At 39.9% G+C, this 16,994-nt stretch overlaps 1 pseudogene; it reads right to left on the bottom strand.

The window, feature by feature from the left end:
• Positions 1-1,845: 1,845 nt before the first annotated feature.
• Positions 1,846-16,994, bottom strand: part of LOC144219531 (nucleophosmin pseudogene) — a 143,659-nt pseudogene continuing 128,510 nt past the window's right edge.

Raw genomic sequence — 16,994 nt, 5'->3', positions numbered from 1 at the left:
GAAGTATCTGCATAGAACACCAGAGTGACTGGTCCACAAACATTCTCTTGTCTTCAGATATTTTTGGAGGCTCGGAAGTAGAAAGAAGGGCTGATCGTTTAAAAAAGCAGATTAGCCAGAGCAGGTTTTAAAATAGCAAGACTTGAAGTGATTCGATGTTAATTGAATATTGAGTAAGGAAGAGGTAGGGAGTTAATTGGATGAGTGAGCTTGGGGTTTTGGATAATTTTTTCATGATGTGAAGGAAATTATTACAGAGTTGGATACAGATCGGGGGGAGAGAGAGGCAGAATGATCTTTGGAAGCAGTTAAGTGAAAGCCATTTAGTTTGGTGGGAGAAACATAAGCCTGTTGTACTCTTGGGTGTTCCTCTAAAATTCTGTTTTTAAAAACCAAGGTTTTTTTTGTTATAGAAAGTTACATGTTACCTGAAGAAAATTTAGGACCTATGGAAAAGCAAAAAGAACAAAATAAATATCATCTATGATCTCATCATTGATCTATGATCAATGTCTCACCACTGACATTTACTTATATTCCTTTAGTTTTTTTTCTGTACCTATTATTTACATATTTATGCATCTATATCATACTGTTTAGAAACCTGCCTCAAAACCGAATACCTTCCCAATGTAATTAAAATTTTTTTTGATGTTTTATTTGTTTTTGAGAGAATCAGAGACAGAGCACAAGCAGTGGAGGGGCAGAGAGATCCATGAAGCAGGCTCCAGGCTCTGAGCTGTCAACACAAAGCCGGACACAAGGCTCAAACCAGTGAACCGTGAGATCATGACCTGAGATGAAGTTAGACGTTTAACCAACTGAGCCACCCAGGCGCCCCTTCCCAGTGTAATTTTAAATCAGTGCTGAGTGCGCCATTGTATGCTTAGTTTATGTACCCAATATTATTTCTCTCTCTGATGGATGTTGTAACTTCTGTCTTGTACTTATCCACAATTATCTCCTTAGGTTAAGTTTGGAATTCTAATGTCAAATAAAATGGAAATTTAGGATTTTGATTCCTGGTGTCAAATTGTCAACCTGGAAAAAATTGCATCAACTGTCATTCCTACCTGGTTTATGGGGTTCCTCACATTTTCCCCAAAACTGGGTCTCATTATTTCTTTTTTTGAATGGCCGATTTGATCGATGAAAAATTATGCATATTTACATTTTTCACTTTTTTTGGTTATGAAGGACATATTAAAAAATATTTGGGTTTCTGGGTTTGTAAATTGCCTGATCATGTCCTTTGACTATTAGTTTATTTTTTTAAGGAAATTTTTAATTTTTTTAATGTTTATTTATTTTTGAGAGAGAGCAGCAGCAGAAAGAGAGGGAGACAGGATCCAAAGCAGGCTCTGTGCTGATAGCAGACAGCCCAATGTGGGGTTTGAACTCACAAACTGTGAGATCATGACCTTAGCTGAAGTTGGACACTTAACTAGAGCCACCCAGGCACCCTTCCTTTGACTATTATTTTTTCCATTGAGGTGCTCGCTCATATTTTTCTCATTGATTTTTTAAAATTTATTTCACACATATAGTTTTGTTTCTCTATGGTTTTCCAATTTGTCTGACCATCAGTACTACTATGTTCTGCCATAGCATTCCACACATATTTAAAACCAAGCAAAAGGTTGAGTTCTGCCTTTAAAAATGAAACAGGTATTTTGGACAATATGTTATTGGTAATGCAAGCTGGACCACATTTATCAGAAACAGTGAGGAAAGTTTTCACTCTGCATTATAAAAAGGATAGCCAGATATAAAGTGTTAACAGAAATAAAATGAGATGGAAAATTTTAACAAACCATTTAAGCTATTTTCCTAAAGAGACTTCCTCTACTGCCAGAGATCTTAAATAGCCTCTAGACCGGTCATCTAGAAGTAGTTCTTCATATGATTGATGAGCATGGCTTTCACTTTGGAAAGAGAATCACCTTTTCCACACTTGCTTGCATTTTTGCTTTAATGTCTTCTACAGAACTAGGTCCATTTGATGTGTTAGAAATTTTTCTTAGTTTTTTGTTTTGTTTTGAGGATTCTTGACTTTTTGATCTTGATGATCATGGTTTTGAGTCTTTTCCTTTCTGGTTTGATTTTTGTGCATTTTTGGCTAGAGTACCTCATATCAGTTTCTTCACTGGAGTGTTTTCTCTCCTATTCTTTTTCTTCTTCTTTCTTCTCCACTTTAGCCTCCTCCTCCTTCTGCTTCTTCTTCTCTCCCCGCTTCTCCTTCTCCACCTCTACCTACTCCTTCGTCAGGATCTTGATCATGATCCTCCTCCTCATCATCCTCAGTAGCAAGTTTCACTTTTTTGGGTGGAACCTTGCCACCACTTCTAAGAGCTGATTGTTTTACAAATACATTTAGGAATTTCACTTCTCTTCCTCTTCTGACTTTGTCTCTTCCTCCAGCACTAAGTGCTGTCCATTTAGATGCCTGAGCCCCAAACCACCCTTTAACCACAAGCCACAGGTGTTATTTCAAAGTCCCCAAGGGAATTCATTGCCTGTACAGACATTTTCAAAGCTGATGTTACTTTCATTGGACTGCCTTCCTAACTTATTGTCTCTGCTCCAACAATGAGCAGTTTGTCCTTTGCACCAGCCCTTAAACTGTCCTTAGAGATCGGTGGTACTCATTTCAATCATCATCCACTAAGGTGAACCATAGTTTACAACCAAAAAGAGCTCATGTCCAGCTGCATCAATTCAGCCATGGGGTGGTGGTGGGCACTGAGGTGGGGGCTAAACATCGACTGCTCAAGAGGACAGTTGTGTGATGGCATCACACCAGGGTTCTTACTGATTTTTAACTACTCTGTGTATGTAAGCATATGCTGTCTGTTTTCCATGTTATCGACATATTTTCTTCATTAGTTGTTGGCTTTCAGTTTTGTTGATGTACTTGTTCACGACAGTGACTTTTGTTCTGTTTTGGGGGTTGCTGTTTTGGGCTTTTTATCCCTTTATTTTATTGCTTTTATTTTTTGGGCAGTCACAGCTGTTACTGTAGTGACCTCTGCGATTGGTATCATACTTAGAGACACCACCCCATCCTTAGATCATACAATACCTCTCCACCTTTTCTTCTAGTCCTTTGTCCCTTAATCTCAAATCTGCAATCTGTTTTATTTTAAATCTGTGGTTTATTTCAGTGAAAGGTCTTATCTTAGGATACAACTTCAAAATATCCCATTCTAATTTAAGTTTGTAAAGCAGCCATTAGGGTGGTTATCGACGAATACTGTTACTTTTCTGTAGTGAATGCATTTGCATGCATTATGTCTTTATTGCTAAATACCGTTATCCACATAACTGAGTCCTAGCTCATTCTGTTTGCTGCATGACAGGCGAATAAGTTGAGGGACAAGATGTTGGGGTAGGAAAGTGACTCAAAAACTGAGATGATGGACTATTGTCCTAAAGAATCGTCTCTCCTCAGCATGAACTTTGAGCTTCTTTTATGTTAGGAAAGGGGGGAAGTTAGAGGGCGGTGAGGTCAAGAGGTGACTGAGGTCTGCAGATGACCAGGCGCCTACAAGGGTCCAAGTCAGGTTTTGAAACTTGTCTGTCTTTGGTCAGTTGATCTTTGAGAACAGGACTCTGGTCATGTCATTCCTCTAAATCTTAAATATAACATTATTGTTTCTGTACATATTCATCTTCTCGGATGAGGTAGGTTTTGGGTAAAGAGTGGTTTTTGCAAATCTTAGCTGTCAGCAAGCTTCCTTCAATGATTAACATGCCTATATGCATGGCTAAGTGGAAGTTTCTAAGCTATAAGTCACAGAAGAAAGGGTAGTAGAAGTAATATGGAGTCAGACATCCTAAGTGTCTCCTTGTTATATCCACACCTGGACCTGAGCCTCACTGTGAGCATCACCATTTAATCGCATAAAAGTCAGGGTCAGCCTTGGTCTGGAAGAAGAAAGAAGGCCATAGGAGTAATGCTGGCTGGGCCACTCAAATGACTGTTCTTGGTTTCTGAAAGCCTTAACGTTACGGTTACGGTCACATTGAGCTTTCCTTGAGGCCCATGAGAATAACGTGCATATTTCAGTCATTGGTCAGAGAGTCTGTAGTTTGTGAGGGATGAAGAAGAGGAAAGAGGAGACCTAGTGGTTTAGCCTCCATTTCCGGTATTCCCAGTTGGGCAGATAGCAGAGTCCCTGACACCTTTGTGTACATACAGCACCTCGTGTTGCCCGTCTCTGAAAGCCACCAGCTACAGAACAGTTTTCCACTTTATAGTTAAACTTTTTCCTTCCTTTTTCTTTCTTTTGCAGCTTCCAACATGAGAACACATTCCAGTCACAGGCTCAGAGGACTCTTCTTGGAGCATACAAACACATGCAGCTGTATCCGATTTGCAAATATACAAAAGAGGGCACATCTCATTGTTCCTGGTTTTGAGCTCCTAAGCTTAGGTCTCATAAAAACAATGCTGGTTGTCAGCAGACAGGGGCATTTGGCAGGTAGGTGACCCAGATGAGGGGAAATGGTGAGCAGAGAGAGGCATGAGGAATTCCACCCTCTTAGGAAATGCTTCCACTCATGTTTTGTATTTGTGTTTTAAATTTTGGGAGTGACTCACAGGCACTTAGCAAAAGTAACTGATTAAATTAACCTTATCGGTAATGAGGCTGCCTGGCCTCTGTCTAGCAAACAGCTCACTGGCTGGTTGGCATTTAATTGGCTGCCTGGTGACTGGCAAAAACAATGTGGGTTGAGTCCCACTTAAAATAAGTTTATAGTACATCAATCTTGCTTCAGTATATCTATACATTGTTAAAGTTAAGAAATGCCATGCTGAATTATTTGTTTCACTTATTTGCACAAAACAGATGCTCAAGACTCTCTTTACTCAGACATAGTAAATTTGGATTGGGTGTGTTGTGTGTAGTGACTACCTTGCTTGTTATAGGATAAATGTTGTAGCAATTGTCCTGCTGTGGCTGTATTTGGAAACTATAAATGATAGTCTTAATACAATTTGATGTTCTTCAAATATCTAGTTACAGTTCAAGGGTTGTGAAATCAGAATCTTGAATAGAAGGATGCAAAATGTTATGGACTGAATTGTGCCCCCCCCCCCGCAAAAGGCATACAGTGAAGTCCCAAATCCCATCGTCATTGTATTTGGAGATTGGGCTCTTAAGAGGTAATTAAGGTTAAATGGGGTCTGAAGGTCAGGTCCTAATCTGATAGGTTTGGGAGCCTTATAAGAAGAGGGAGAAGAGGTCTTTCTCTCCCTCTGTACACCAACAGAGAAAAAGCTATATGAGAAGGTGGCTGAGTGCAAACCCAAAGAGAGAGCCCTCACTAGACACCTCACATATTCCTTGGTCTTGGAATTCTAGCCTCCAAAACTGTAGGTAAATACATTTATGCTGTTTAAGCCTCTCAGCCTATGATTTCTTTTTAATGGCAGTTTAAGCTGACTGAGACAGAAAGGAGAAGGAGTATGAAATATGACTCTGAAGGGGACCTACAGAGACTAGAGACTGAGAGCAGTGAGCACTTCTCTGTGAGAAGTGTGAAGTGACCCTTTATAGCTGTAACTCGGCAGACCTAGCATGGTCCAGTAAGAAAGGGCCTGTCTCAAACCAGGAGACTGGGTTTATCTCTCTGCATCTCTCCAACCCTGCTGAGGGCTTAGCTTCCTCACGTACATAAAGTGGTGATTGAGTTAGTTCTTCTTTATGTCCATTATAGCACTTTGACAAGTACTAGTGTGTTGTATTTAAATTATTGGAGTGTTCCAGTAGACTTCAGATGTTTTGGAGTTCTCTAGTGAGTGGACTGTGGAATCCTTTTCCAAGAGGGTGATGCTAGCCAGCAAGAAGATACTGTTTGATTGCTCAACCTCAAATTCAAAGTTCATTTTTGGGATGGGAAATGGCAAAGTCAGGAAAGATTCTCCTACCTTCACACCTCTGAACTAGGAGTCTTCTCAATCAATACAGATGATCAAATAATGAGATTTCTAGCCTTTAACATGTGTGACTTGTGGCAGTTGGGTAATCAAAATACAATTCTATCTGCATCTCCATTGTCTCTTCACAATTTATTCACAGGAGCTCTCCAATAATTAATATTGGTACTGTCCTTTCTCCAAAGTAGGAAGTTGAACACTTTGCAAAAGATAACTAATGCCAATAAAATTTCTTGACAAACTGCAAACATTCTAATACATCACACACACACACACACACACACACACACACACACACACACACACACACACCTTCATCACTGTAGGGTCAGAGCCTCACACAGTTTTTTTTTTTAATCACCTGTGGGAAGATGTGGACACTTTCAACACTATCCATGAGTTGTTGGTGGTGAGGATTTGGGGCTGATTCCAGGGGCATTGGGTCTCTCTCCACATAGGGTGTAATGTTACAACCATAGGAGTCACATTTTTCACTGGAATTGGGATCCTCAAATACAGATTTGCACACAAGATGCCCTGATCCCCTGCCCAAAGAAAGCCTCTAATACATCTCTTCCAACCACAGTGAAAGCTCCTGGAGGTCATATCATAAACAGCTAGGGCCTATGAGTAGAAATTGCAATGTACTTCTGGGATAGTCTGAAGCCTTCTTGTTCCACAAGGTCCCACTGAATAGGGTCAGGGAAGAACAGTTCTACAAGAAGTTGGAGTAAATGTCATATGAAAGAGGGAGGGAACCCACAGGCAGGGTATGGAGTTTCAGAATAGCTGCCCAATGTTTATGGTGTGGCCCTTGGGAGAATCATCTTTGTTCACCAGAGGTGAATAAACACATAACTCTGTGGTGTCTAAATACAGTAAAGAGATGAGCTAAAGAGAATCATAATAAGCTGAATAAGATATTATTTTTTAATCTAAAAAATCAATATCCTTAATTACTTTGTTATATTTATAATTAACTTGATTTTAATTATGGACAAATAAAATAATTTAATTTGAAAAATATAAATATGGTAAAGACAGTCTGGGGAATGAGAACTCCAATTAAATTTGCTAGTGAAGATAGAAGCTTTGCAAAACATACATGGCTTTCACATACATGATATTGATTCTTGGACAATTCTGTGTTGGGTCCATCTTTATTTGCCAGTTGGGTTGTGCCCACTATTTGCCAATGAAAAAAAATGTGAATCAGAGAGAGTAAATGACATGCCTACATCACAAGATTGTCTGTGGCAGATTAGAGGCTTACATCCATGGCTTCTGACCCCTAAAATTTTATTCTTACAAGGAATAGAATAAAACGGAATTTGGAGGGCTTGGGGGGAAGTGGAGGTAAATGTTACACGCCATGTCATTCATTCTATTTTTCTCCACTCCTTTCTGACCATCCTTGTAGGGTCACTACATAAAGGTCTTGCCTAGATTTTAAGCACCTCCCAGACACCATTCTTTCCCACAAAACACAGCCTGTTTCCCCACCCCCTGCTTCCTGTGGTTGTGTCACATGAATTAGACGGGAAGTGGGAATATATACATCTTGGTGATCCAATGACTGGGAGAACCATTAAGGAAGGAAAAACACCCCCTTCTTGAGGAAAAACTTGATGTTTTGAAAACTGAGATCCTCCAGAACAATATAATTTCTCATCATTCCTGTCAATTTCCCCTTTTCAATTTTCCCATTTACCATTTCTTAAAATTTTTAATAGTTTATTGTCAAGTTGGTTTCCATATAACACCCAGTGCTCATCTCCACAAGTGCCCTCCTCCATGCCCATCACCCCCCTTCCCCTCCTCCCCACCCCCATCAGCCCTCTGTGTGTTCTCAGCATTCAAGAGTCTCTCATGGTTTACTTCCCTGCCTCTCCTCCACTATTTTTTCCCTTCTTCTCCCCCATGGTCCTCTGTTAAGTTCCTCCCAATCCTCCTATACATGCAAACATATGGTATCTGTCCTTTCTTTCTGACTTATTTCGCTCAGCATAACACCCTCAAAGCTGTTTGCTGAGGGGGTTTCTGAACTGTGAGGGCAAGTTCCCATGCAGCCTCTTTCTCCATCAATAGTTTGAGACCCATACCCCCATGTTTAAGGATTTTTCAGGTGGACAGTTACTTGGGGGTAAAAGAGAAAGGCCTTTCACACAGCTTATTTCTCTAATTTGCACACAACCTGTGAATCTGGATGAGGTCCTACTCAGGGCCACCCTTATCATAGCAGAGACTCAGCTGTCCAGAGCATGCGCCCACTCCACATCACTGCCCAACCTAGTCCATCCATGCATCATATGATGCAGAGCCTGACATAGATACCATTAGTAATGTGGCAAAATTTGGTGATTCGTCAAATGTTTATGGCCCAGTAAAGCTCTGTATCTTTTTGGTATTATCTCAACCATTTTTTTAAGTTTTATTTTGATTACATAATATAATGTTGCTTATCAGTTATTTAGGAAATGGTTGACTGAATGGGCTATACCACTTTATTCCATTTAATCCGTGTTCAACAAGTATTTATTGAGCACATACTATGTGCTTGGCATCATGTTAGGCATGGAGAATGTTATACAAATATGAAGTGGAAAATTAGACAGAGATCCTGTTCTCAAGGACCTACTTGTTTACTGGTAGGTAGTGTGCAGCAGTGTCAAACAAAGGATCTTTGGTTCACTCCTGAGCTGGCCCAGGGAAGAGTTCTCTGAGGTTGAAGAGTCAGGACTGTATTCTGGATGAACAATAAGAACTTTCCAGGAGTCCAACATCAAAGGGTAGGGGCAAAAAAGAGTTTTACATCCAGAAGAAAGAGAGTCTGTGCAAAGACCTTATGGAGGGAGGGAGTAGGCAGCTTCTTAGAAATTAAGGTCAGGAAGCTGAAACTCAGAGGAGAGCTGGCATAAGCTGGGGCTGGAGAGCTGGGCTGGAGATAAACCCCAAAGGGCCTTTTAGGCCATGTTAAATATTTATATCATGATCACAGGACATATGGGGAGCCATTGAAGGCTTTTAAGCCAGGAGTATGTGTATGTGAGTGTGTGTGTGAATGATTAGATTTGTATTTTGAAAAGGAAACTGGATACCGTGAGGCCTACACATGGACAAAGAGATAAGCAAGGAGGCTGTTTTGATGAGAGACAGACAGTGGTATCTGGAACTAGCAGTTAAGTTGGTGACTAGGGACAGGACGTTCAGATAGTGATGGATTGGATATGGGCATGAAGGAGGGAACAGTGTCAAGGGTAATGCCTGGATTTTTGGTCCATATGCTCAAAAGAATGGCAGTATCATTTACTGTGATAAAGACACTGGAAGAAGGGGCACGTGAGAGGGGGGTTCATGAGGTCAGTCTCTGTCTTTATATTAATGATCAGCTACATAGACTATAAAGCCCTCCCGGAGTAGTTGAAACAGTTAGGGAATGTGTATGAGTCACAAGTCAGGGAGGTCCAAGCTCAACAATTCAGGGATGGTAAGTCTCTTTTCATCCTTCTTGTCTACCTACCTTGTTGGGTAGCCCTTTACCGTTTTGCTTATTTCTTTATTAGTTCAAAATGGCTGCTGTGACCCTGCCCTTGTACCTACATTCCAAGTAGAAAGTTGCATGGAGGGCTATGAAGTGAAGGGGGTTATTCCAACAAAGATTTTCTTTTTTTATTTGGGGAGGAATCTCTACCCAGAAACTTGGCCTACATCATATTGGCCTGAATTAAGTTTTGTGGCCACTTCTAGCTAAATGGAGGCTTGAAAATCCAGTATTTTAGCTTTCTATCCTTTACAGGTAGAAGAAGGCAGAGTGGGGCCATGTGAATAGCTTTTAGGACTAGCATATGTCTACCATAGTTACGGTAGTGTTGTGTCTTCCAAGTAGAGATTTCAAAGACAGAGTTAGACATACTGACTCAGAGCTATTCTTCTCCTCTTCCTCCTGAGGGGGAAAGTTGATTTGGTGATAATCTTAAAATATGGCAATTAAGGCATATATTCCAAATTTTCCATCTCCTCAAAAAGAAGGAAAACAGAAAAGCTCTGGCCAAGAAATTTGATCAACCAAAAGGATGATTTCTTAATATTAGCTACTAGATTACTATAGATAGGTGACTAAAGGGCATTCAAAATAAGGCTTTCAAAATTCTTTATAGACATCATTAAAAATGACAGGGAATGGGCTTCCTGATCTTGCATTGGCCAGCCAGTCTCTTTGATGGTAAATTCACAGTATTAGCTCTTAATAATGTGGTCACTCTGGACCACAGCATAAACTTTAATGCAGCAGTCATAAGGATGATAATAACCTCCTTGCTTCATGGAGCAAATCACATTCTTCCCCATCCACTCTTTCTTTGAGAGGGAATGACGAGGACCAGGGTAGTGTCATTATAGAGGGGATTGTCACTGAAAGGTAACAACTGAGCGGAGACTGAAGGAAACAAGAGAGGGTGCCATGAGGAACTGTGGGGACAGCATTTCAGGCAGAGGCAGAAGCAGATCTAAGCCCCCAAGTTGTGGTGAGTAGGTTGACACTGCATAGGAAAGGGAGTATCCTGGGAGTGAAATGGAATATTAACACAGAGTGCTTCACTTTATTTGTTTGTTTATTATTTTTAAAGAATAATTTTTTTATTTTTTAATTTACATTCAAGTTAGTTAGCATATAACGCAACAATGATTTCAGGAGTAGATTCCTTAATGCCCCCTTACCCATTAACCCATCCCCCGNGGTTGACACTGCATAGGAAAGGGAGTATCCTGGGAGTGAAATGGAATATTAACACAGAGTGCTTCACTTTATTTGTTTGTTTATTATTTTTAAAGAATAATTTTTTTATTTTTTAATTTACATTCAAGTTAGTTAGCATATAACGCAACAATGATTTCAGGAGTAGATTCCTTAATGCCCCTTACCCATTAACCCATCCCCCCTCCCACAGCCCCTCCAGCAATTCTCTGTTTGTTCTCCATATCTAAGAGTCTCTTGCTTCCCTTCCCTTATGTCCATCTGTTTTATATCTTAAAGTCCTCATATGAGTGAAGTCATATGATATTTCAGACTGTTGCATTTTAAAAGTTTCGAGTGAACGATGGTACACAGGAAAAGTGTAATATGGGACTTTCTTTTTCCACTGCCACGTTTGAGACTTCTTGCCTGCAAACCATTCCTCTTTATTAAGCTGGCTCCTAAAATTGTATCTGTATCAATCAGGGTAATTTGGGTGCATAGGTAACAGAAACCTTAACTAGCATTTATCTTACATAAATGAAATCTGGAGATAGGTAGTTCTGAGGTTGGTTTGGCAACTCAGTAACATTTTTCTCATGGGTATAAGATGACTACAATTACTCTAAGCATCACCCAATGGTGCTTCAAACAGGAAGGAATGAGAAGACAAAAGAGAGAGAGAGAGAGAGAGAGAGAGAGAGAAAGCCTTTTATTTTTCCAGCTTCGTTTATAGAAGGAAAAAAGAGCTGAGCACATTTCTACTTACATCTCATGAGCTGGCACTCAGTCAACTGTCCTCATCTAAAGATTATCAGCAAATGCGAATGGGATGTTCATGGTTGACCTGCACGGAGCTTGGCTCATCCTCAGGGGCCGAGAAAGTGGCTTAGCTACTATAAGCTTGTTTTGGCAAACCAAATTGGTTTCTATTGACTATGGAAGGAGGAACAGTTGCTGTCAAGAAGGGGACCAGCACTGTCTATCCCACAAAAGTATCCATGAATCTTCTCCAGTTTGATCATAGAAGAGATGCTTCCTCTCTTTATGCTGTCACTGATGCATTTCCTGGCCACATCTAAAAAAGAATGGACTCACTTTGTCTTAATGTGGGTTCTTTTCAGAAGCTGACTCCAGGCAAACCTTCAAGTGCAGAGTCTCTTTGGAAACATTGGCAGGGCTATGGAAACTGATCCAGGGATGATGGGAAGGCAGTTAATAAAGGATGAATTAGTAAACTAGTTATCAAGGTGAGCAACTGGAGCATAATACTGTAAGGGAAAGTGGAAAACAGTAGAAAACACAAGGCTCAGAATTTTTCCACTTGAGAGAAGGGAGATGCTATTGGTCATTAGTTGAGGGCTGCTTCTGAGATGTGCTAATTCCCCAGCATTCCTGGTCTGCACATGTGAGCTGAGTGGTCTTCTGTGGCTCTGGGAAAACTCTCAAGTACAGAGAGGCAGGTGATTGTTGGTGGAGGTCATCCAAAACAGAAAGAGAAGGGACATAGAAGGGGCACTGGTAGCATTTGCCACAATCCTACATGAAATATACAGTAGCCACTTCCTTGATATAGGTGCTGAAATATTTTGGTGCAATACCTCTGACGTGGATCTGTAACTTTATCAGTGTTTACCAGAAACCGTATGCTCCTCAAAATAAGGGTGGACCAGACTTGCAAAATTTTATTGACAGGGCATCCTGCCCAGTAGAACTACTCTCTCACATGTATTTTGATGGTATCATATTGAGGATATGAATGACTTCATCCATGCCACAATATTTTGGCCAGTAGTTGTCATCATGACTAGTTTATATGTTGGTATAGTTTTTCTGCAGTCTAGCAAATCAGTCAAATGGTGAAGTCCTTAAGGAACACAGCTTGTGTACCACAGGGTGGACCAAAGAAGTAGAGGAAGTGGAGATTGGGTGGATGCCTATTATTTTGATTAGAGTAGTCAGCCCAGTGAACAAATTCAGTACTCCAAATTATAGAACCATAATCACATTTAAGGCCTAGAGATTTCCTTCTGTCTCGTTCAAATCCAAAGGAAAAGAAGCATAACAATTTTTAAAGTCTTTCTACAGAACATAAGCTGTTTTTATAAATGTAGAATAATTCATTGAGGATATAAGTTATGTTGAAGAGGCATCCTGAGAAAACCTTGCTTTTGATGTAATCTAGTCAAATGGATGATTTTCTTCCTCCCGCTCCCCCTTACCTCCCCTAGTTCATTTTTGCCAAAGTGAGTTTCCATATGTTTCATCTAAATGACTCACATTCAGAGAAATCATTCAAATTATCTGTGGGCACAGATACTTTTCTTTCATTTGTGGCTTGACGGTGGGTGGTTATAAGGAGTGGAAACGATGGTGGGCTCTTCTCCAAACCCCAAATCCTTTGGCTTGCTCTGATTCTCTGGGCTCTCTGCATTTCCAACTTTATTCTATACCGGAGGGAAATAGCCATTGTAAATTGCAAAGATTATTCAATTTCAGTCCACTTTAAGTGCCCTTAAAGGGAGACTGCACTCATGACTTCTCAGGGGATAGGCAATGCATCTTACCATGGATAAAGTGCTGGTTGAGAGGTTTTAAATCACATTTGTAGCTTGGAAGACTAATATTGGAGGCAGTCTTCTTCCTAAAAAATAATGGCATCTATGTTACTGACTGTACAGAGCACAAAGGAGTTGGAGGGAGACCAGAGATAACTTGTTTAAAGGATGATAGAACAATTCAAAGCTTGTCTTTCAAGGGACATAAACACCTTACCCAGCTTAATAAAGACTCTCATTGCATTTCACACTTTTAGCCTGAGGGATGCAATTGTTCTTTGGATCTACCTAGGCTACCTTGTACTGGTCTATCTGAGATATATGCAAATCTGAATTCACATAAGGCAATGCATTTGATCTATGCTTGTAAAAGAGATCCTCTTTGTTAACTGAGTTAAATGCTGTATTTTTTTTTTACCCTTCTAATCAAAGGTCATCTTTATGAGTGAACATTTATAGAGCATTCCCATCTGAATGATTTAGATATGGAAGGTTTATTCTTGCCCCCCCCCCATTTTGTTAATGTTTTCAAATGAATGGGTACACTGTCAAATGTTTTGTGGATTTCATTGCTATTTGTGTTCAGTCATTTCTATTGTCATTTGGAAACAACTCAGTTCAATTCCACATACCCTATTGAGCACTGACTTTGTGCCTGATGCTGGAATAATAATCTGGCCAGTCTGTCTGGAATTCTGCAGAACTGCTAGGCTCTCATATAGACCACCCACAGCTTCTTCCCACTGATGTTTGGCTCTGTCCTAAGAAAGAGAGAGAAGGGATAGAGAAGGAAGGAAAGAAGGAAGGAAAGGAGAGGGGGAGGGAGGGAGAAGAATCAGTGCTCTAAACATTCCAGATCATTCTGAGCAGAAATCACGTCTGTGATAGGAATGTAGCTGAGGTAGTGGCAAACGTTGTCTTTCCCCACTGCATCCGTGAACATCACTCTGTTGGACATATTCCACATTGTGGGCAGTGTGATACACCCAGACTCCCTCAACTTCGGCTCTTTAAATGTTTCTAAAATTGGTGAATCTGAAGTCCTCTATGTAGATGAGGCGGCTCATGTCCAACTCTGGCTGTTCCTTTCTGCTTCAACAACCACACTGGCTTGGGTGGAAATCTGTGTCTCAGTCTCCCTTCCTTCTCATTCACTTCTCTTGATGGCTGGTTAGGATTCTTACAGCAAGCACCCAGCTGCCCTTGTTAGGTTGATTTATTTCATGGGTCCCGGTGTGTAGAAGCTGATGTGTGGCCTGGATGAACATCAGAGCCTGGAAGTAAGTCGGGGTCATTGTATTTCCCTAGATGGTCATTATTATTTAGTAACGTATTTATTATTTACACCCTACCTACTGCTAAAATATCTTTGAGATGACTTACAATAAAAGAAAGAAAAGTAATTAGGCTCTTACACCACGGATAAAAAAATGAAAACTTATATAATATATGAAATGATAAATGTAGGCTAATAATAGCTATTATTATTATAGCACTAATTTTAGTAGTGGGTTCCTAGGCAGTTGAAATATGAAAATGTAGCGAAGGACTGAACTTTAATTATATGATGATAAAAGGATACATACTAATTCACCAGGAGGTGGGTTTTCTCCTTATAGCACTAACTCTTAATTGAGATTTATTACATGGATCCTCACATACAAACAGGCAAGGACTGAGGAATGTTTTTATTTCTCTCTCTCTTTTTTATTGAAGTATAATTCACATACAGTGTTATATAGGAACACTTGTAATGGTGATACTTTTTAAGTTGTAGAAATATTCTCAATGTGTCTGTTTCACATAAAGTGAAAAAAAGGTGACTGGTTCATACAGGAGAGTCGGGATACTTTTTTAGCTTTTCAGTTTTGCTTCATCTGAAGTGCATCTCATTCATGCCAGAAACCTGGACATGAGCCCTTTGGCAGGAAGCATGACCATTGGGCCACTTTGTCTTGTGCCAAGGTGATTTACATCCCAGGCTCTTAAAGGTTCACTGTGTGCTTTCCCTGTGAGGGTATCTTACCCTGGTTACGTAGTTGGTGACATGGTATTTTTTTTCTCCAAAAGAAGTCTATTTTTCCTTTTTCCCTTTTTTTTTGTATTTTCCCCAGCTTGGTAGAGATAGAGCTGACAAATAACATTGTGTAAATTCAAGGTTGTACAATATGATGATTTGATGAACTCATGTATTATGAAACGATTACCACAATAAGGTTAGTTAACATCTTCATTGCCTCATACAATTACCTTTTTTCTCTTCTTTCTTTTTTTTTTTTTTTGGTGGTGGTGGTGGTGAAAATATTTAAGATCTACTCTCTCAGCAACTTTCAAGTATATAATACAGTCTTGTTAACTACAGTTGGTACACTGAACTTATTTATGTTATAACTGGAAGTTTGTACCTTTTGACTGACATCTCCCCATCTCTTTCATTCCCAAGCCATTGGCAACCACCCACTCTACTCTTGGTTTCTGTGAGTCCAGTATTTTTAGATTCCACATATAAGTGAGATCATACAGTATTTTCCTCTCTTTGTCTGACTTACCTCACTCAGCATAAGACCCTCAAGTCCATCCATGTTGTTGCAATTGGCAAGATTTTCTTCTTTTTTTAGGGCTGAATGATATTTCTTTGAGTATGTATACCACATTTTCTTTATCCATTCATCTGTTGATGGACACTTAGTTTGTTTCTGTCTTGGCTATTGTAAATAACTGCAATGATCAGAGCAGTGCAAGTATATCTTTGAAGTAGTTATTTCAGTTAGAGATTCTTAGAATTTTTTTAAGTTTTATTTATTTTGAGATAAAGAGAGCAAGCGGGAGAGAAGAAGAGAGAAGATCCTAAGCAGGTTAGGCATTGACAAAGCGGAGACCAGCATGGGGCTCAAACTCACCAACCAACCATGAGATCATGACCTGAGCCAAAGCCGGATGCTTAACCAACTGAGCAACCCAGGCGCCCCTAGAGATTCTTGAAATTGCCTCTCTTGGTTTACTCTTGAAGGTCTTTGGGATAAGTACTGGTGATCCTTTTAGTGGTTATGTTTGGCCCTAACATCTCTGATTATTATACGGGAAAGCTCCAGGCCTGCTTAACACCTTAGCATTCTGCTAAGAGCATGAGATTCTGTTACCTGAGAGATGAACAGTGCTGGTGCTCCATTTGCATGGGAGATGAGAGCCAAGCTTTTGGACAGACCCTCAGAACTAAGTCTTCCTTCATTTCAGCAGTCACTGTCACAACTAATTTTGGCAATTTTTGGTATTTGACAAAAATATTCTTCATCATGAATATTTATTTAATTTCTAAAATTCTGCCCAGCACAGTGACATCACAAATGAGTAATACTGCATGTCCCGACTTCAAAGGCTGACAAATAGCTTGATGAAAGCAGCAAATTGAGTCTGGCTCAGAGCCATTTATGCAGCAGACATAGAACCCAGATGTCAAATGTCAAATATCATTTAAGAACAGAAGGGCACTAAAGCAATACAACATTTTACCTGAATAGGTGATACTGTCCCAGCCAGCAGAGAATGCAAGAAGGAAATGATGTCAGTGGTAAAACACATGAAAAACGTTTAATAACCCCGCAGAACATATGGAAATTAATGATATTCAGAGTTTGCAGAATAGCAAGATTTTTTTTCAGCTTAAAATAATCTTCCTGCTGATGCGCAGTTACTGGAGGGTTCCCAAAATGCCACAGAGAAAATTAGATTCAAGCAAAAAAAAAAAAAAAAAAAAAAAAAA

The sequence above is a fragment of the Crocuta crocuta genome, unplaced genomic scaffold (assembly GCF_008692635.1).
Source record: "Crocuta crocuta isolate KB4526 unplaced genomic scaffold, BGI_CrCroc_1.0 scaffold99, whole genome shotgun sequence".
Taxonomy (NCBI): domain Eukaryota; kingdom Metazoa; phylum Chordata; class Mammalia; order Carnivora; family Hyaenidae; genus Crocuta; species Crocuta crocuta.
The sequence above is the reverse complement of the archived record's forward strand: the minus strand, read 5'-3'. Positions and strand labels throughout refer to the sequence as shown.